Source organism: Kogia breviceps, chromosome 7 (assembly GCF_026419965.1).
Source record: "Kogia breviceps isolate mKogBre1 chromosome 7, mKogBre1 haplotype 1, whole genome shotgun sequence".
Classification (NCBI taxonomy): domain Eukaryota; kingdom Metazoa; phylum Chordata; class Mammalia; order Artiodactyla; family Physeteridae; genus Kogia; species Kogia breviceps.
The window spans coordinates 111,274,758-111,295,371 of NC_081316.1; the positions used below are offsets into that span (position 1 = coordinate 111,274,758).

General features: G+C 45.0%; 1 long non-coding RNA gene across 1 annotated transcript; it reads left to right on the forward strand.

The window, feature by feature from the left end:
- Window positions 1-8,405: 8,405 nt before the first annotated feature.
- Window positions 8,406-12,906, forward strand: LOC136794594 (uncharacterized). The gene is made up of 3 exons (XR_010841584.1): window positions 8,406-8,602; window positions 10,727-11,172; window positions 12,811-12,906. It is a non-coding gene; the product is annotated as an uncharacterized lncRNA (long non-coding RNA).
- The last annotated feature ends 7,708 nt before the right edge of the window (window positions 12,907-20,614 follow it).

Below are 20,614 nucleotides of genomic sequence, written 5' to 3' on the forward strand. Positions count from 1 at the left end.
ATCAAAATTGGGTTAAGTGATTTTGCAGCCTGCTAATCACAGATTCCCAAATTGGCACTTACATGAAATGAAAGCTTATAGATGTATAAAGCAGCCCATGCCTTGAAATGAACAGGCTTATTTTCTAGCATGCTATTGGATGAGGGAGAAGAGAGAGTGAGGGTCTTTATCCAGCTATAGGGACTCTCAATTTGGCAGGTTGGTTCTGTTTGGAAGATAAGGGACTCCTGAGAGCATTCCTACCCTATGACATTGTTTATCAGAGAGTGGGTGATTTTTTTCCTTGTATTTTTTTCTTTATAGAACTCACTGGCATCCTACTGCAATGAAGGTGTCTGGCTGTTTATTGCAGCCCTGACTCTGGGTTAAGTGAGCAGTGGACCATTAAAACTAGGGAGAGGGGCTTCCCTGGTGGCGCAGTGGTTGAGAGTCTGCCTGCCGATGCAAGGGACAGGGGTTCGTCCGGGAAGATCCCACGTGCCGCAGAGCGGCTGGGCCCGTGAGCCGTGGCCGCTGAGCCTGCGCGTCCGGAGCCTGTGCTCCGCAACGGGAGAGGCCACAACAAGGCAAGGCCCGTGTACCGCAAACAAACAAACAAAACTAGGGAGAATGCACGTATGTCTCTAATTTCTGCCTTCAGCAAAAATTTCTTTGATATAGACTATGATAGCAATTATGTAAAACTGTGCCTGTGTAAACAGTAGGATTGAAAGCAGCTAGAGATTAGAGATTATTAGTTGTTTCTTAAAGGGGTGAGAATTGTCTTTTTGTCTAGTAATAATCTCGTTGCAAATGAACATTCTGCTTTTCATTGCTAAGTTTTTCTTCTTTCATCAAGACAAGAGGAGAGAGAAATGAGGAGAAGAGAGCAAGAAAAGAAGGAAGTGGGAAAAAGACAGGACGGGTAGATTGGAAGGGAGGAGTGGAGAGAAAAAAAAACCTTCAGAAAGAGGGGCTGGGCCTCAAAGTAGCTATGATATCTGAACAATGTTAAGCAGAGCCAAAAAAATAAGATGTCCATACAAAAGTTTCCCTCAGTCATTTTGGGAGACCATTCTGGAAGAGCATTTGGGAGATCTTTATTTAGTTCAGGCATTCTTTATACTTAACCCAGTCTATCCCATTGCATACACAATCAGTACCAGACACTGCAGTCTGTGAGTTTTCACTAACTTTTTGCATTGAGTAAATCTCAGCTCTCGCGTAGATTGCGGTATCCTGCAGGCAAGGTCCAGGACCCCACATTGCGCTTGTATTCGCTCTACAGTGCTTCACAACTCTGTCCATATGCGCTCAGACAACGGGGTCAACAGAGGAGGCACCAGCTCAGCTGAAGGCGCCGCCCTCTGTACCCCAGCGGCCACACCGGCCACACCACCCCGGGGGCAGCTCTCTGCCCATGATGCCCAGGTTCCCGAGGGAATATTCAGCACACACTTTTGCCTGGCTTCACCTTCCCATTTCCTGCCAAGCTGTGGCCCTTATCTTCCAAACGTGTAAAGCACTTTCTCTTGGAAACCCTTCCCAGACATCGATATATATTAATAAAAATTCTGTAGACTGTAATTAGCTTATTTTTAATTATATCTGCATGTTCTTACTGAATTGTCTGTGTTCCAATGAAATTTTATTTATGGACACTGAAATCTGAATCTTATACAACTTTCACATGTAACAAAATATTCATTTGATTTTTCCCAACTATTTAAAAATATAAAAACCATTCTTAATCCTCAGGCTCAACAAAAATAGGTGATGAGCAGAGTTTGTCCTGTAGCCTTGTTTGCTGAACCCTGGATTAAATTATCAATCATATTTACATTTCCTTCAAAGAAAGGATTAAATTTTATATTGCTTCAGAGCTCCTGGAAGAACTCAGCATTGATTATTACCATTTTTCCTTTTTTGAGTTAATATTGTTTAAAGAGCTCAAAATCCCATGGAACTTGAAAGTCAAGGGTGTAAAATATTGAAATGAGTCTGTCGACATCAAGCAGTCAAGCATTACCAGCAGGACGAAGAGTAAGTGGTGTCTGGTGCCTGTTCAATTCTGAGCTGGCGCTCTCTCTCATCAGGCTGCTTCCTCCCCTTACAGGTTGTATCTTCCAGGCTCCTTAACCTCTCCGTTTCTGGCATGGGTATCGTCACAAAGACACAGGATCAGAACTCCCTCCACTTCATCTTGCATGTGTCCAGTTCTCTTTCCCCCATCTTGGGAGGAGGGCTCCTTTTCTCTGCCTCCACCTCTGCTCCTGGGCACCCCCTTCCTCGGGGACCTTGTTTTATGTGTTGTCTCCGCCTCTTCTACCTTCTACAGTCTTTCCTCCACTGGATCCTTCCCTCAGCATAGGTTTATGCTGCTTTTGCTTCTCTTTTTTAGAAGAATTCCTCCCTCCCTCCCCCAAAAGCTCACCACGTCCTCCCCTTCTCTTCACATCCAAGCGTTTTGGAAGAAGTTGGCCCATCCTCAGTGGTTTGCTTCTCTGCTTCTGTAACTAGGGATCTTATTTGTCCTTGTTTTCATTTATTTATTTCAATGTAAAAATTGTCTTACTGATTTTTCTTTGCTCATAAAAGCAGTATATTTTCATTTAAAAGTTCATACAATATATAAAGAAACTCAAAAATAACAATAACCAGTAACTCCAGAATTTAGAAACAGTGGCTGTATGCACTGCTGGGTTCTTCACCAACAGCTGTTTTCCTACATCTTCCTTCCTGGCAAAGTTTGGTGTCTACTTCACCCCACACCAGACCAGTGACATCATATCTAGTCTTGTTTAAACTTTTTGGTCTCCCCTTTACACTCTTAAAGATCACTGAAAACCCAAAGAGCTTTGGTTTGTGTAGGTTATGTCTGTTAATTTTACTATATTAGATGTTAAAACAAATTTTTAAATATTTACTAATTCTTTTTTTTTTTTTTACCCGTGTCCCCTGCATCGGCAGGCGGATTCTCAACCACTGCGCCACCAGGGAAGCCCTACTAATTCTTATTCGGTCCGGGAAGATCCCACGTGCCGCGGAGCGGCTGGGCCCGTGAGCCATGGCCGCTGAGCCAGCGCGTCCGGAGCCTGTGCTCCGCAACGGGAGAGGCCACAGCAGTGAGAGGCCCGCATACCGCAAAAAAAAAAAAACCCAAAAAACCCCACAATAATAAATCTGTTGCATATAACATTTTTTTTTATAAAAAGTAATATATTTTCCAAAACAAAAAAAATATTTGGTGAGAAATGTGGCATTGTTTTACATTTTCGCAAATCTTTTTAATGTCTGGTTTAACAGACACCTGAACTTCCATATCTGCTTCTACATTCAATCTGTTGTGATATGTTGTTTTGGTTAAAAAATGTATAAGAAAATGTGGTCTCACAGATAGGTGGTTAGAAAAAGGAAGGGTATTCTAATACTTTTTTAAGGTAATTGTTGATATTCTGATTTGGTACTATATAAAAACTCAAAAAGTGGGATATAGAGAACAAAATAGTGGTTACCAATGGTGAGGGGGAAGGAGGAAGGAGAAGGATAAGGGTAGGGAATTAAGAGGTACAAACTACTGTGTATAAAATAAGCTACGAGGATATATTGTACAGCAGAGGGAACATAGCCAACATTTTATAATGACTATAAGTGGAGTATAATATTTCAGAACTGTGAATCACTATGTTGTACACCTGAAACATATTATACTGTACATCAACTATACCACAATTAAAAAAGAAAAAAAAACAGGAATAGAAAAAAACCTCTCAAAAAGTGGTAGTTTCATATCAATAAATCTTTTGTATTTTCTATACACTTGTGAGAGAATGAGAATGAAAAAGGCAAAAAAATCTTAGTATTATGATGAACATAGTTTTGACCTATAGAGGCCTCTGATACGGATCAGGGTCCCACAAGGGTCCCTGGAGCACACTTTGAGAATCACTGGTCTAAACCAGTAATACTGTTCCCTTTACCAGTGATGTAGGATGGACATGTGACCTGATTCAGAAAAACAAGAAATGAAGGGAACTCTTCAATCACTTTGGAAAAGTTTCCTCAAAGATAAAAACAGGGCTTCCCTGGTGGCGCAGTGGTTGAGAGTCCGCCTGCCGATGCAGGGGACACGGGTTTGTGCCCTGGTCCGGGAAGATCTCACATGCCGCGGAGCAGCTGGGCCCGTGAGCCATGGCCGCTGAGCCTGTGCGTCCGGAGCCTGTGCTCTGCAATGGGAGAGGCCACAACAGCGAGAGGCCCGCGTACAGCAAAAAAAAAAAAAAAAAAAGATAAAAACGGTCCCCCAAGAAGACAGAGCTATGCTGCTTCTGCTGGTCAATGTCATGTTTTTGTGTTTGTCTTGGCTTTGCAAGCAGAGGTGCCTAAGGACAGCAGCACAGACACCACAGAGCCAGAACTAGCCTTGACTTACTTTGACTCAGGTCTGACAGTTTTGCAAAATTAAGTTTACTTAAGGAAGGAAAACAGGAAGGAACCTTTGGGGGACATCCTTCCAGACTTTTTTCTAAATGTTTATACACGTACATTGATATTAATCTCTGTATTCCTAGCACTTAGCTCGGTGTATTGCCGGCTACATCTCAGTGCTTAGTAAATGTCCTTTGAAGGAATAAAAAAATGAGCATGTGGTGTTTATTGACTGACAATTACCTCTCACTCTGTTCTTCGTGAGGATGAAGAAAAGCAGATCCCTCTAAGAATGACAGGTTTCCTGGGTGCAATGAGACATATTTAAACAGATATCTGCAAAGAAGGCCATTTTCTCCGTTTCTGGATACTAAACACCCCACCTCCCCAGCATTTTGTATCCTGAAGGAATTCAGGCATTTGCCTAACACAACCCGAAGATTTGGAACTTTGTGCTCATATAGCGATTTAAAGTTTACAAAGTGCTTTCATGGTTATTTCAGTTAGTCCTCAAAAGTCAGGTTATGATGGAGTGCTATTAACCCTCCTGCACTGTTGGTGGGAATGTAAATTGGTACAATCACTATGGAGAACAGCATGGAGGTTCCTTAAAAAACTAAAAATAGAATTACCATATGATGCAGCAATCCCACTCCTGGGCACATATCCAGAGGAAACCATAATTCGAAAAGATACATGCACCCCAATGTTCACTGCAGCACTATTTACAATAGCCAAGACATGGAAGCAACCTAAGCGTCCACCAACAGAGGAGTGGATAAAGAAGATGTGGTATATATATACACAATGGAATATTACTCAGCCATAAAAAAGAATGAAATAATGCCATTTGCAGCAACATGGATGAACCTTGAGATCATCATACTAAGTGAAATAAATCAGAAAAGACAAAAATCATATTATTACTCATATGCAGAATCTAATTTTTTAAAAAAATGATACAAGTGAACTTATTTACAGAATAGAAAGAGACTCACAGATTTTGCAAACAAACTTATGGTTACCAGAGGGCAAATGTGGCGGGGAGGAAGGAAGGGATAAATTACGAACTTGGGATTAACATACACATACTACTACATATAAAATAGATAACCAGCAAGGACCCACTGTAGAGCACAAGGAACTCTACTCAACACTCTGTAATAACCTGTATGGGTAAAGAATCTGAAAAAGAATAAATATATGTGTATGTACAACTGAATCACTTTGCTGTACACCTGAAACTAACACAACATTGTAAATCAACTATACTTCAATAAACTTTTTAACAAAAGAATTTTTTAAAGTGGAAACTGGCAATTTACTATTTATATGAATAATGGTAAATTGAAGAATGTATTGATTCTCTTCTCCCTCCTTCCTTATTAACAAAGAAGAATACATAAAACATTTATGTGAGGGTGGGAGGGAGGCGCAAGAGGAAGGGGATATGGGGACATATGTATACATATAGCTGATTCACTTTGTTGTAAAGCAGAAACTAACACACCATTGTAGAGCAATTTTACTCCAATAAAGAAGTTAAAAAATTTATGTGATATAAAAAGACCAGCTTACAAGCAAAAAGAAAAAAAGAAAAAGATGAGGAAAGGGGGGCCACGAGAGGTTGAATGGTTCAAAGTTAGACTAGAATTGCAAGTCTAGTGTGCTTAGGGGTTGAGCTCCCAGAAACTCTTGTCAACGGCTTTGTCATCATGGGGATCTGTCTGACCACCCCAGGGTGGGAAGGGAAGAGGTAAGAGAAAACTGGCCTTTGTTCCAAGGCCCACACCCTGGGAAGTTCAGTGAGGTGAGCGAGAGTGGCCCTCAGTTGAATGGCACTAAAATGCCAAACCTTTGTTCTGAATGTCTTTACCTGGAGGTGAAGTCTTCCACTGGCTGACTGTGATATTAAATATGGACGAGGCCAGGGACATTTCTCATCCGGAGCTCAATGGGAACTGGCAAGTGTCAGATTTGAAACTTCTCACTGCAACTCACAGGCCTCTGCTGACCTGGACTTGAAGGCTCCAGCCTGGAAACAATCCAGAATTGAATGCTGACAACTACCTCAGGGAGAGAAAGTATATAAACTGCCTGAGCAGCAGCAAAGGGCCTGCTGTCTTCACCTCCACTGTGGGCAAGTGGAGAAGAGCCCAGCCGGTGCCCAAGACCGGCCTTCTCATCGTGGCCCTGCCACTATTTTGTTACGCAACTCTAGGCAGATGGCTGACGGTCTCCAGAACTAGGCTTCTGTATTTTTAAGAATTAGATGGTCTCAAAGAACATAGCATCTGAAAGCATATAAACTACATAAACTTAAATCCATTTCTTTAAACAGAAAGACATTTACTCATATAGTAAAAAACGAATTGTGGGTTACACACATATATTCAAAACGTTATAATCTCACAGATGAGATACGTAGGTGTGGAAAACAGTCATTCATAGCTGCTGCCCTGTTTCTCACCTAAGCCCTGGATCACTTGTCTGGTCCCACACTAGGCTCTCGGCATCATGCCTGGGCCTGATCTACACACATAACTGCTTTTGAATGAATGAGCATGAATAAGAGTGCCCAGGCTTTATCTCTTGTGGGATAGCCTGATGTAACAGAAAAAGACCTGGAGTCAATACACCTGGTTTCAGTTCCCAGCTGTGTGACCTTGGGCATGATTTCTAATACTTCTTCTGTCAAACGGGATTGGTGAGGAGTGAACATAACTTGTGTGAGTTGTCTGGAGCAGTCCTGAGCCTGAGGCAGGTGCCCGACATGTGGTAGTTGCTGTCTGTAACACGGGGCTGCATAAGGTAAGCACATCAGAGCTTTGGATAGCAGTGAAGATGTAATTATTTCATGTTGGGGTAATCGGGTCAGATTGCTAGGGAGGAGTATTTAGGTAGGACCTAGAAAGAGGGTCCCCAGTTAGGTCGAGATGGAGAAAGGGAAAAGGAATACAAGTGAAGGACAGCAAAGGCAGGAGGCAGGAAGGTGCAGTAAATGCTGAGGCAGTAGAAGGGAGGATGGTTTGTCTGGACAGAGATGCTACTGAAAAGGGAAAGTGGGGCAGGTTTTTCAGGGTTCCAAGTGACAGAGCATTTGGACTTCATCCTATGGAAAATGGGGAGCCTTTGGAGGTTTTGAGCAGAGGTGTGATGGGTTTAAGAAGCTACATTTCTATGGGATGAGTAATAGAAGTTACCAGTAGCTACAACTCAGAGAAAAGATGGGTACAAATTTCAAAGATGGACTTTGAAGCAGGCGTCACTGAAATCATTCTATGCAGCTGCTATGGCTGATACACTCAGTAACACTAATCTCTAATAAAAGTCTTGGGAGGGCTTCCCTGGTGGTGCAGTGGTTGAGAATCCGCCTGCCGATGCAGGGGACACGGGTTCGTGCCCCGGTCCGGGAGGATCCCACGTGCCGCGGAGCGGCTGGGCCCGTGAGCCGTGGCCGCTGGGCCTGCGCGTCCGGAGCCTGTGCTCCGCAACGGGAGAGGCCACAACAGTGAGAGGCCCGCGTACCGCAAAAAAAAAAAAAAAAAAAAAAAAAGTCTTGGGAGATGGAAATTGGAGTCCTCTTGGATTAGGTGGAGTAGGACAGATGACTTCGGATACATTTTTTGGGAGAAGGGAAATTCATGGCAGGATTTCTGACTCTCACTGCTGTGGAGTTTAAATGGATTAGTCATGTTAAGATCTTGAACGTGGACCTACACTCAGAGTCTTCTGGGATCCCAGGTGACAAGACAACTCCGTGAAAAAGCAGCACGTTCTTTACCCGAGTAACACTGATGTTGAATTACAATCCCTGAGCACAGGTAAAAGAAAGATGAGAAAGAAAAGGAAAATGAATGCACAAGGAAAGAGGGGGGGGAAAGGGAGAAAAAAGAGGAAGGTGCTGGAGAGAAGAGATAAAGAAAAAAAAAGTGGGTCAGATCTGGACGGAGACAGCTCTGCTCACAGTGGTCACGCCCAGCACTGCCCAAGGCGCCTGCGCTGACTGAGCGGAGATGCGAGGCTCAAAGACTATAGTCAGTTTCATCTTTTTGGCTGTAAACAATTCAAATAGAAAATGCTGGATGAGACTCCACTGGCTCAGTTTGGAGGGAGGAGGTCTATTCATCAGTCTTGGAGCTTTTTCACTTCTGCGGACTGTCACCCATGTCAGATCCATCTGGACATTTCTGAGGTTTGTTTGTTTCCTCTTTTTTTTTTTTTTCCAAATGCCTTTGCCAGGAAGAATATTTAACACATTTAGATGTAAGAAAGTAGGACACAGAGGAAGAAATTGGGTGTTAGCATCAATTTCTTCCTTTTTCATAAAGCCCAAGTGTTATTATGGGATCATTAGGTCTGTTAAATAATTTACGTTTCATTTATTCATTCTTTTATTCAACGACTATTCAACAAGGACTTGGCATGTACTAGGCACCATACGTGTTACTGTTTGTTGGGCTTCCAGCTGGATCACCTATGCCATAAAGATAAGATCAAGCACTGGACCAAAGACCTGAGAAGATACTGCAAGACATTCCCTTAGTTACGTTTCTGGTAACAAAACAAAATGCAAACAAAACAACAAAAAACAAAGCTCACTGTCATGAGTTCCTCCTTACAGGGCTCTACAATTCTGCCTTTCTCTGTTTTCTCCTGGTACCACCCATCCTCTTAAGTACTTAAAAGTACTTCTGCCTGAAAGCAGCTGCTGGGTTAAATAATCCCACTTCTTCAGTAGTCAACCTTAAATCATGATTTTCTTTTTGTTTCACTCCACTTTCCATCTTTATAACTCTCTCATTTATAATGGTTGCTGGTTATTAAGTCCTTCCTAGGCGTCAGGCCTTTTGTTTTCATTATCTTTAAGACTCACAACAACCTCTTGTAAGAAATGGAGACTTAGCTGGGTTTCATTACTTGCCTAGAACACACAGCTAAAAAGCAGCAGAGTCGCGCTTTGAACCTTCCTCTGTCTGACTTCCAAGAGTGGACTCTTTCCCAGACACAACATGGCCTCCCCCAACCCCGACCTGTGAGTTATTCACCCCCTGCTCTTGCCCTTGCCAAGAAACTAGAGAATTTCAATCAAGAGACTGTACCCCTTGGTTTCCTATTAATAAATGTTTGATTGATTCTAAATGAGCTGTCACTATGCTTTGGAGTGAGAATTACAAGCGGCTCCATAAGCAGATTGTAAATCGACAGCCACGTGACTCAAGCTGTTACTGTCACAACAGCTGAGGAGGAAGAATACTTAATTATGGAGATGGGGAGGAAGGGACCAGAGGGTCTCAGGGGGGAGAGTCAGACGTTCCAGGCCCTATCAAGGCTTCAAGATCAAGAAGCAGTCTTCGTTCTGTCTCTTCAGGTTTTTTTGATTTTTTAAATAAAATCTTAAGCCGAACCTCCTTACTGCATTGAAAAATGGTGCAAGTTTGGTTTCTCTAGTTTTCGTGGGAAACAGGAATATTAAAGTGTGAATTTCCAATCATCTATGAAAAACACTTGCCTGAGGATCTTGGCTCAGATCTATAAGCATAATGCATTTCAATAGTTTTTTTCTGATGAGTATCTTGAGGTTGTCTCCCTGAAGGCCACTGCCAGTGGCACCTTCCCCGTGTGAGCATGGTCCCGACACGCCGCAGGTGCGAGAGAGGCGGACGGGCATCCTGCGGGCGGTGGCGCCAGCGCGTGGTTATACTCATGGGACTCGGCAAGTGGCTCCAGCCATGAGTCTTCGGTCAAATCACTTAATTTCTTTACGCTTTGCCGACCTCACCTGTAAGAGGACCACGACGGTGTCCTCTACCCCTGGGGTTCTGGTACCCGTGACAGCACGGGTGTTGCACCAGCTGACGCCGGCCATTGGGCGCCTGGTGTGAAGCAGGAAGAAGCCCCTCGGCCAACGCAACCTTTCAGGGGCCCGCGGGTGGGGGTGGGGGTGTGGATGTGCAGGATCCTACCCCTTCTCGCGGGAACACGCGAGGTCGGGACGCAGGCCGACCTCCACTCCCATTGGCGCCCTCGGCAGAGCCCCGCCCCCACCCGCACCGCTGACCCCTTGAGCGGGCACATCCCGTCCAGTTAGGGTTCGTGCGCTGTTCTTAGTACTTTTTTTTTTTTACCACATTTCGTCAGCCAGTACTTACTGTTTCCAGTATTATTTACCATATGTTCATCGATACCCAGGGAAACAGATGAGACTGAAAGGACTTTAAACTTCATATTGTCACCAGCAAACCCATTCACAATTCCCGGGAAGCAAAAATAGAATCTGGGTAATAAAGTCTAACCTTTTCCTTTCCTTTGTGCTCAGTCTAGTTCCGCCTGCTCATAGGGGGCCGCGTGCAGAGACCGGCCCCCAACACTTCAGAGTTCCGTGTGGGAAATGGTGACGCCCACCGGCCAGCTCCCTGGGCCGTGTGCGAAAGAGCTGCGTGAGACACCACGATTCAAGATGGTGGTGGCGTGCCGAGTGCAGAGACGCTGCCACCGCCCCGCCCTTCCATGTGGAGTCTGCGCAGCAGAGCTGCCCGACCCTACAAGAACCCCGCCCCCTCCCCCCTCCCAGACAGGACGCTATAAGTCAGCCCCGCCCATCATCTGTCCCGGAAGCATGTGCTCTAGAGCCCAAGCTGGCACCTCTCCATTCTCTGATCAAAGAATAAAGCTTTCCTTTGCTTCTCAACAGAACTGGGTCTCACTCTATTGGCTTGGATGACACAGGGCTGGAGAGACCTTGTCGGGGCCCAACTCAGGACGGTAGGTAACAGTCATTACCAACGAAAGGAACGTGGGACAGCCGCTGATGCGGAAGTTCCTTATGGCTGGTTTGGGAGCAAGAGTGTGTGGGAGGCAGGGGGAGGGTATACAAGTGGCTGGGGTCCGTGAAACATCACTCAGAGGTCAAGGTTTCGAATGTTTCAGATCTGCCTGAAGAAGCAGATGTGGTGGCAGAACTCAAGGTCTGGAGTCAGGAAAACCAGGTTCCACCCCTCATTCCTCCGTGATCATGGGCCAGGTCTTCAATGTCCTGTTTCCTCATTAAAAAAATCTGGGTTATGATCTCTCTCCTATGTATGTTACAGGGCTTTGAGTTTCAAACAAGATAATTCAAGGAAAAGTGCTGTAAATTCGGCAAGGCACAATTTCTGGGGAAATTGCCCTTTCTCCTCTCAGTGGATTTCTTAGGTTTGCAGAGCAAGAAAGCAGGCTTTTGGGCTGCAAGTGTCATGGGGGCAGGGGCCCAAGCTTCACCTCATCTCTTCAACTTCACGTCATAGCTTCTGTATGGACGTGGGCCTGGCTGGGTGTCACGTGCTGTTGGGCAGCACCTGCTGAACCTCGATGGACCCATGGGGTGAGGGCACACTTTGGGGTGGTCACCCTGGCTTGCAGGTAATGCTTAGCTGCCTCTGGTGAAGGCTGGGGCATCCTTTGCCATTGGCCTTGGAGATAATCTTTGTATTTCTTGTTCTGCCAAACGAGTGATAGTCGTCGAAACTTATGGTTAATGGGTCATATCTAATACCTAGATTCATGCAAATTCCCAAAAACAACCTTAGGGGAACCTCACCTGAACTCTCAAACCCTCTTCTGTCTTCATGCCAATATGCTCATGTGTTCACAAAGCTAACCCCTGCAGGAAAAGTAACAGTCGAGTTACAGAGAAAGTGATTAATAGTTCATATTCATAAAGTCTGTCTGTGTCCAACACTGAGATGCCAAGAATCTATGACTTCACCTTTTTTTCTGATGCATGCCTAAAATGCATGACTGGGCACAGTTCCACTGGTAAACTAAATAAATCAGGAAGACAGAGTTGCCTGTGAGATGCTGAGAATTTAGAATTCAAGATAGCTCCAACTTTGTTTGCCCTTCTTTTTCTTAATGGATGTTCTCTTTAGTTCCCATGGATTTGTGAAATACATATCATTTGTGGTTGAATCTACCAGTTTTTCCTGTAAAGCAAGAAAAGGTTATTATTATTTTTTATTGTAGTAAAATAGGAGCCCGGAGAAGGTAAGCAATTTGCTTGAGGCCCCCTCTCCAACACATCTGTTTAATCAATGAAATGTGCAGGCCAACAGTGAGGTAGAAGTTGGCAAATGCTTGGCCACCTTCTTTCACTGCCTTCCATCTTCTGGAACCAGTGAATAGGCTGATTAAGCTGTGATATTAAGAAAAGCCTGATCAGGCATTCTCTCATGAGGGTGACATAGCTCCTGGGAAGTGCAATCATGAGTAGAGATGTTGGTTTAAACGTTAGCTTTGGAATAAGAGAAATGCAAACCGTTTTTCTTAACTGCAAATTAAGAAACTCTCTGATGATATAGGAACCCTCATGTAGAATAGCCAAGTATGCATGGCAATGCACTGATGAATTGCTCTTTTTCACAGTGGTCTACGAGTGAGAAACAATGCAGTAGGAACAAGAGTTTAAGGAAGAGGGGACCTGGAAGAAATCCTTGGACACAACTGGTCTGACCTACGTGGTGGCTTGTAAGTCCTGCCTTTTGTGCTGAATTTTAATGTTTCTTTTCTTTTGAACTTCATTGTATGGGCCACACACTGCACTGAGCAAGCGCCTCCACTGCCCAGAGCAAGCTTTCACCTGAGCTGGAGCAGCTCACAGACGGTTAAGCTGCCCCTGGCTCTGACCACTCCAACACCACACGTTCCCACAGAAGGTGCTTGTGTTCACACGGGGCCTGAGCTTGATCTACCCGTGGAACCATCTTGTAGGAAGGATTGCTCAGTTGGGGGGACTTTGGGTATTTCGTGACTGACCTTCTTTGCATTCATTTCTGGACCAATGTTTCTCAACTGGGAGCGATTTTGCCCCCACTAGAGGACATTTGGCAATGTCTGGAGACATTTTAGTTGTCACAACTGGAGATGTTACTGGCGTCTAGTGGGTAGAGGCCAGGGATGCTGCTAAATATACTATGATGCACTGAACAGTCCCCCACAGGAATGATTGGGCCCCAAATCGCAATAGCGTCCAGTTTGAGCAACCCTGTCCTGGACCAATTTAATCTTACATTCTTTTCTAAAACAAGCAAAGTGTAGTAGGGTTACAGCACAGTCTGTACCACACTGGTTTTAGTCTTGTAAAAGAAGACCTGCCTACCTCTATTTCGATAATCCTGCTGTATAAAAAACAACCAGAGAACCTCAGTGACATAACACAATACACTTTGACTTTTGCTCCTGAGGCTAGAGGTCAGCTGGGCAGTTCTGCTAATCTGGGCCTGGCCTGGCTGACCTTAATGAGCTCACTCAGGTCTCTGCAGTCAGCTGCTGGTTTGGCTGGGAGCTGGCTGCTTTAGGATGGGTTCACTCTTATGCCTGACGGTTGGTGAACTGTCGGCTGCGGTGACAAGGGTGACTGGACCACGTGGCATGTCAACATCCAGGGAGCTAGCCCAGACTTTTCACATGTCGGTGGCAAAGTTCAAGAGAGCGAGAGAGAACGTGCGAGGCCTCTTGAGGTCAAGGCTTCGAACCAGCACATCACTCCTGATGACTCTATTAGCCAAAGCGAGCTCCAAGATTCAAGGCACGAGAGACAGACTCTACCTTCTCATGGGAAGAGCTGCAAAGGGCAGGGATGCAGGCAGGAGTGAAAAATGGCGGACATTTTTGCAACCAATCTACCTTCCGCTTCTTCTCCAAGTCTACTTTACACGTATGCTTCAAAATCTGGTCGAGCAGTGCCTTCCCCGGGAAGCTTTATCTAACCCCTCCTCCGTCCTCCCATGGAATCCGGGCTGACAGCTCTCACAGCTCTCTTCGTACTGTGACACCGTCACGCCGTAGCCACTGGCCGGCCCCCACTCCACCCAAGCCATCTTGTTCTCCCTGCCTTCAAAGGACCAGGAATGAGCGAGTCGTTTCCTTTCTCCGTACGTGGCCTAAATGTTTGGTAAACCTGGCTGTACAGCATGAGTTAAAGACCCTGAATTATGGAGTGAGAATTCCTCTGTTCCAGTCCTATCTTTGCCTCTTACTACATCCAGCCAAGCAACTAATTAATCTGTTTCTCTGTACAGTATGAAACAGCACATCCTCCAGGGACTTGGGAGGACAAAATGAGATAATACAGGACAAGGGCTTGGAAGAGTGGCTGGCCCATAGCAATCCTCAGTAACGGTAGCTTTTGTTATTTTGGATGCCTCTTCCACAATTTCAACCCGGCACCTAGTGCATTAATTAATTCACCGCTTACATGGCAGATGCCGCACTCCCGGGCTCCTCCTCACACAGGAAGCGGACAGCATCTGTCACTGGCCAAGTGACTCCTCGGTGGTTGAATTCATTTTGTTTCTATGGTTGGTGCTGCATTCCCTTCAGTCGCTGGAAGAGATTATTATTTCCTCCTTCAGAGGCCACTGGAGCTGAGAAAGTCAACCCGCCGCCAGGGATACGCTGTGCTCCCAGGGGGAAGGAGTCCTACGCGTCCGGTTCCTACATCGCCTGACTCATCCCGGGGACGTTGGCGGCTGCTGGATTCCTATAGGTCACAGGGATAATGAAGAGAGCCACGTGGACAAGCTCCAGGGCTGAATTCGGTGCTGCTGTAACGTTTTGGGAACTGTTAAAATAAGACACATACAATTTCAGGCAGACTTTTAAATGACAGCTTAAAAACGGCTGCTTCTGCCATGGGCTGGCTCTGTGAATTTTATAACCGTAAAAATTAGAAGCAGCCTCATGAATAATTCAGTGACTCAGTTCTGGGAGTTGCAACACCTCTCACTGGGTGACTATGTCTATCGCTTTTAATACCTGGCAAATTAGCCCTGGTGTCTCTCACTTGGTGGATCTCTGCAGAAACGGAATCGGGTAGGAGAACCGCATGGCCAGCTTCTGCCCCCTCCCAAGCTGCCGAGGCAGGTGGCTCTTGCCTGGCCTTGAAATTGTTCTCCTTTGTAAAGCCTTCAGGTTAGAACTGAACACTTCTAAAGCACTCGCAAGAGATTCTCAGTGGCTGGAAGAAGCCTAATTGTGAAAGGAGAAATTGGGGCAAACCCAGCCAAAAATAAAGTTTGCATCTTGATGGGCTGTCTCGGGGAATTTACTGAAACATTATCCCTACTAATCACCTATTTCCATACTAGTATTTTTAGTCTCTAAAATACTTTTGTGTTATACAGTCAGAAAATTATAATTTAGCACTGATTATCCTGGCTTTTAAAGTATATTTAGGGAGTTCTCTGGTGGTCCAGTGGCTAGGACTCCAAGCTTCCACTGCAGGGGATTCAATCCCTGGTCAGGAAACTAAGAGCCCACAAGCCAGGTGGCGAGGCCAAAAAAAACTAAATTAAAAAAAATAAAGTATATTTAAACATTTCCATGTGAGTTGGTCTTGCTTTCAAAGTAGGTACTTAGCTTTTTGAGGTCACGGGCCATGTTTTAAATTTGTTCTGTTTTTTTTTTTCCACACTCCCTAGCATCAAGTTGGACCCGTATCACTTGATTCCTACTGATGAGTTCTCACAAACAAGTAACCCACACATTTGATTCATTTGATTGTTTTTGGGTTTTGTGTTGCCTTAGTGCACCATTGTAAAAGGCAGCATAATTAGATAGATGTCATCTGGGTGTCATACTTAAGCAGCCTGGCATGGATGTTATCTGACCTTGCTGCTTCATATGTTTCTGTGCCTTCACTAGGAATTTGAGTCTCCACCACTGCCCGAAGCTCATGTGCTCGAAAGTTTCCCTCCATTCCCCGTTCCCCATCCCCCATCTAAGCCCTGCTCTTACTTCTTTTTTTTTTTTTCCCCGGTACGCGGGCCTCTCACTGCTGTGGCCTCTCCCGTTTGCGGAGCACAGGCTCCGGACGTGCAGGCTCAGCGGCCACGGCTCACGGGTCCAGCCGCTCCGCGGCACGTGGGATCTTCCCGGACCAGGGCACAAACCCGCGTCCCCTGCATCGGCAGGTGGACTCTCAACCACTGCGCCACCAGGGAAGCCCCCTGCTCTTACTTCTTAGCTCTAGTTCCACCTCCTCCATGAGGTCTTCCTAATGTGACATCCACAAGGGTCTCTCCCACCTCTGAGCTCCACCAGCACCTGCCCTCAATGTATTGATACTTAATTCGGTAGCTCCTACGTATACCCTGGTGTTTTTGCTCTTCTCTGTAGGTATTTTTCCTGTCTTGCCAATTACATTCTAGATGCTTTTCAAGCATATTCTAATACCACTTTGTAGGCCCCATGGTGTCCTATATAGAGTAGGTGCTAAATATGTATCTGTAGGCAAGTGAGACGGATGTTCTCAGGGACTCGTTTGTGGTTTTTTTTGAGACAGGTTTTTTTTTTTTTTTTTTTTTTTTTGCGGTACGCGGGCCTCTCACTGTTGTGGCCTCTCCCTTTGCGGAGTACAGGCTCCGGACACGCAGGCTCAGCGGCCATGGCTCACGGGCACAGCCTCTCCGCAGCATGTGGGATCTTCCCGGACTGGGGTACGAACCTGTGTCCCCTGCATCGGCAGGCGGATTCTCAACCACTGTGCCACCAGGGAAGCCCGAGACAGGTATTTTTTATGGGCACTTTTCTGGGTGGACTTGACCAATCTTATGGCCACACTGCTCGAGCCCAAATCTCCATTTAGTGTTTGATTATAATCATGGATCTCTTTTTACTTTTTGTCCATTATAATCACTGTCAAAGATAGGTTAAGCCTCTAAGACACATCCAAACCTTGACACTTTCCCTTTCTCCTCTCCAAAAGACTCTGTTTGTTAAGCATCTGTCTGCTTTTTCTTAAGCTAGCTAGATGTTTTCCTGAATTAGTTCAAGTACAGGAGACAAACTGCAGCAAGAATGGTTATAGATACATCCAGTAGTGTCATGTTCCTTAACAGATAATTATTCAGCACCTACTCTGTGCACTGCATTGAGTAAACCTGCCTGGCAATTCATGACTCTTTAAGGAGCTTTCAGTCTAGCTGGAGAAATACTACAGACATGCATGAAGTACATGTAAAACTCAAGACCCTACGTACAGTGCTAAAGCATCAGTAAGTGCTGTGAATTCCAAGGAGGGCAAAGTCTAAAGAGTAAGGAAGATGTTTCAGGAGGAGGCAGATTAGTTCTGGGCCATGAGCATGCATAGAATTTGCAGAGGTGAAACTGAGCTGGGAAGATACACCAAGAGAAGGGGGACAATTCTGTAGTGAGAAAACCTGAAGTTTTAGAGTCACAGATAAGTCAACACTTACTATCAAACCACAAGTTTCTGAATCTCATTCCTTCTTTGAAAAAGACCTTGTGACACTGTCATGGGGATTCAACGGACAAAATATGAAGATGTCTGTGTAGCGACTGCTGCACAGCAGGTGATCGATATTTGCTTGTTAGCTTTATAGCAACTGTCAAAAGTGGTCAGAGCAAGTCTGTGGGGCAGGAGATAGGACTGTCTAATTGAAACACAGGGAGTGATGAGACATGATGGGGGAGAGCTAGGTTCCCTGTAGGTCACCTGTTGGAGGGCTGAGATATCTGGATAAGGGTTTGGGCTTTAAGGAGTAGGCTGCGATGCACAGGGCAGCACTGATGATTTTTTAGCAGATTTTGCAAGTTCCTAATTTGGAAAGTACACATGCAGAGGCACTGGAAGTAGTGGGTGGCAGGAGAGGGCTGAGTCTCTGACTCTACTCATCATACTCATGTGAGTGACGTTTTGTCTCCAACGATTTGAGAAATACTTATGTCAAAGCAAGACTTCTAAAATAAGAAAAGCCTGAAATACTAAAATCCTGAAATCCAAAAAGATCTAAATATGAAATACTAAATTTAAAATACTGAAAGTCCATCCGGACCCTTGCACCACTCTCCAGAGCCAGCAATTCTGAGCTGTTCCTCTCGGAACCATTCAATGGTTTTGTATTCCAGAACCCCGGCATGATAGTGATTCTCTAATTTTGCCAAGTTGGAATCAATTCTAGGCAAAAGTACCGATTAACAGCTGAAGTTTTCTCTGGCTCATCAGCTTTTAAACAAGTAATATGGTTTCTATATATTATTTATATTTATAGTTCTTGTTCGTGAACTGGTCAGACCAGCCCATAGGCTTTGCCAGTGCCGTGCAGCTGCTGTTCTCGAGTAACAATGGAATGTAATCATTTTCCTGAACGGAACTGAATGGCTAATAAGCCAGTTTGGTTAACGGAGAGGTGGTGAGGAAGAGGAATAAGGGAAGCATTTTACAATTTGTATGCATTCTGCTATTTTAATTTATTGTTGTCAATCTTTTTTTTTAATCTTTTTTTTTTTTTTGCGGTATGCGGGCCTCTCACTGTTGTGGCCTCTCCCGTTGTGGAGCACAGGCTCCGGACGCGCAGGCCTGGCGGCCATGGCTCACGGGCTTAGTTGCTCCACGGCATGTGGGATCTTCCCGGACCAGGGCACGAACCCGTGTCTCCTGCATCGGCAGGCGGATTCTCAACCACTGCGCCACCAGGGAAGCCCTATTGTTGTCAATCTTAAGCAATAACCCCAAACTATGTTTATAGATCAGAGGAAATTAATGAACTTTACCTTTGTTCAACTTTTTAAAAAATAGCCCTTTGGCCCAAACAGCATGACAGACCAAGTGGCAAAAGAGGAGAAATAAGCCTATAATCAGAAGGTGTATTTGAGTTGAGGTCCGAGTTGAAAAACTGTCTATTAGTCTGAGGAGTCTAGCAGAGCTGTCAGAAGGCTTTCCACACCCAGCTGGTCAGAGCTGTTTCAGATCATTCTACTGCCAAGAAGCTCCTATGATTCCTAGCTTGGTCCCCTTTATAGAAGGTCATGCCTTCCTAACCTAAGAAATAAATACAAGTAGACCGAAAGGGTGCTTACCCAGCTGCAATGTTGTTGTATGACACTTAACATTGACTTTGAAAGGAGCAGGGCATCATCCTATGGGAGAACAGTGGACGCATCCACTTGAAAAGTCTATAGGGGTCTTAACTCTTCACTATTATTTTATGTCACTCCAAGAGATTCTGAGATGACTTGGTACAGGCAGGTTTATCTTGGATGCACTTAAGTGTGGATCAAGGCTTGATATCTTTAATGAAAGCCCCGGTCAAAGTTGGGTGGATTGATTGAGGGCCTACTGCATACCCAGCCTGTGCTGAGTACAGAGGATATGAAGACAAATGGTCCACAACTCCTACTCTTAGGAGTTGTGACAAGTCATGAGGCAGACATGCCGAAGCATTATTATTAATAATTGATATTACCTCAAGGCAGCCTATGCATATACTAGATGAGTGGTACAGTCAGTGTCGTTGGGTTTTGAGAGGGAAGCTTAGCAGTGCGTTTAGGGGCAGAGATTTCGTATCAATTTGACTGGAGCTGCGGGCTCAGAGAGGAGTGAAAGGGGTAGCATTGGCGTGGGGTTTGCAGCTGAATTGTGGGGACTTTGACAGCCAGGAGCACTTTGGCTTCACAGGCAACTAAGAGCCATGGAAAGTCTTTGACCTGGAGCATCCAACTGCCTTTAATTTAGGAAGGTAAACCTGGTAGCAGTGTGTTGGGTGAGCCAGAGTCAGGGCAACAAGTCCCCAGGAGAGCTGGAACGCCTTAGATGGCAGCTGGCGGAGAATAAGCTGGGATGGGACTAGAAAAAGGCATGTGAGCGGAATCATGAAGAAAGAAGCAGTTCTTGTGCTTGCTTCCTTCCTGGTTGGATTGCAGTTACTGTCTTAGTTCAGGATCTTATAACAAGATACCATAGACTGAGGGCCTTAAACAACAAACATTTATTTCTCACAGTTCTGAAGGCAGGGCAGTCCAAGATCAAGGTGCCAGCAGATCTTGTGTCTGCTGGAGACATGCTTCCTGATTTGTGGATGGCTGTCTTCTCACTGTATCCTCACATGCCCGAAAGAAAAATCATTTCTCTTGTGTTTCTTCTTATAAGGACACTGATCCCATTCCTAAGGACTCCACCCTCATGACCTAATTCCTTCCCAAAGGTCCCACCTCCAGATACCATCACAATGAGGGGTCAGGATTTCAACATGTGAATTTTGAGGGGATATAAACATTCAGTCCACATAACAGTTACCAAAATTATTAATATATTTATAATACTACCGATTTAATTGCAAGTTTCTTGAAGGTAATGCCTTGTACGCAGAGGGGGCTCTGTTGGTTGAATTAAACTGTGTATAACCTAATACACAATTAGGTTGAAATC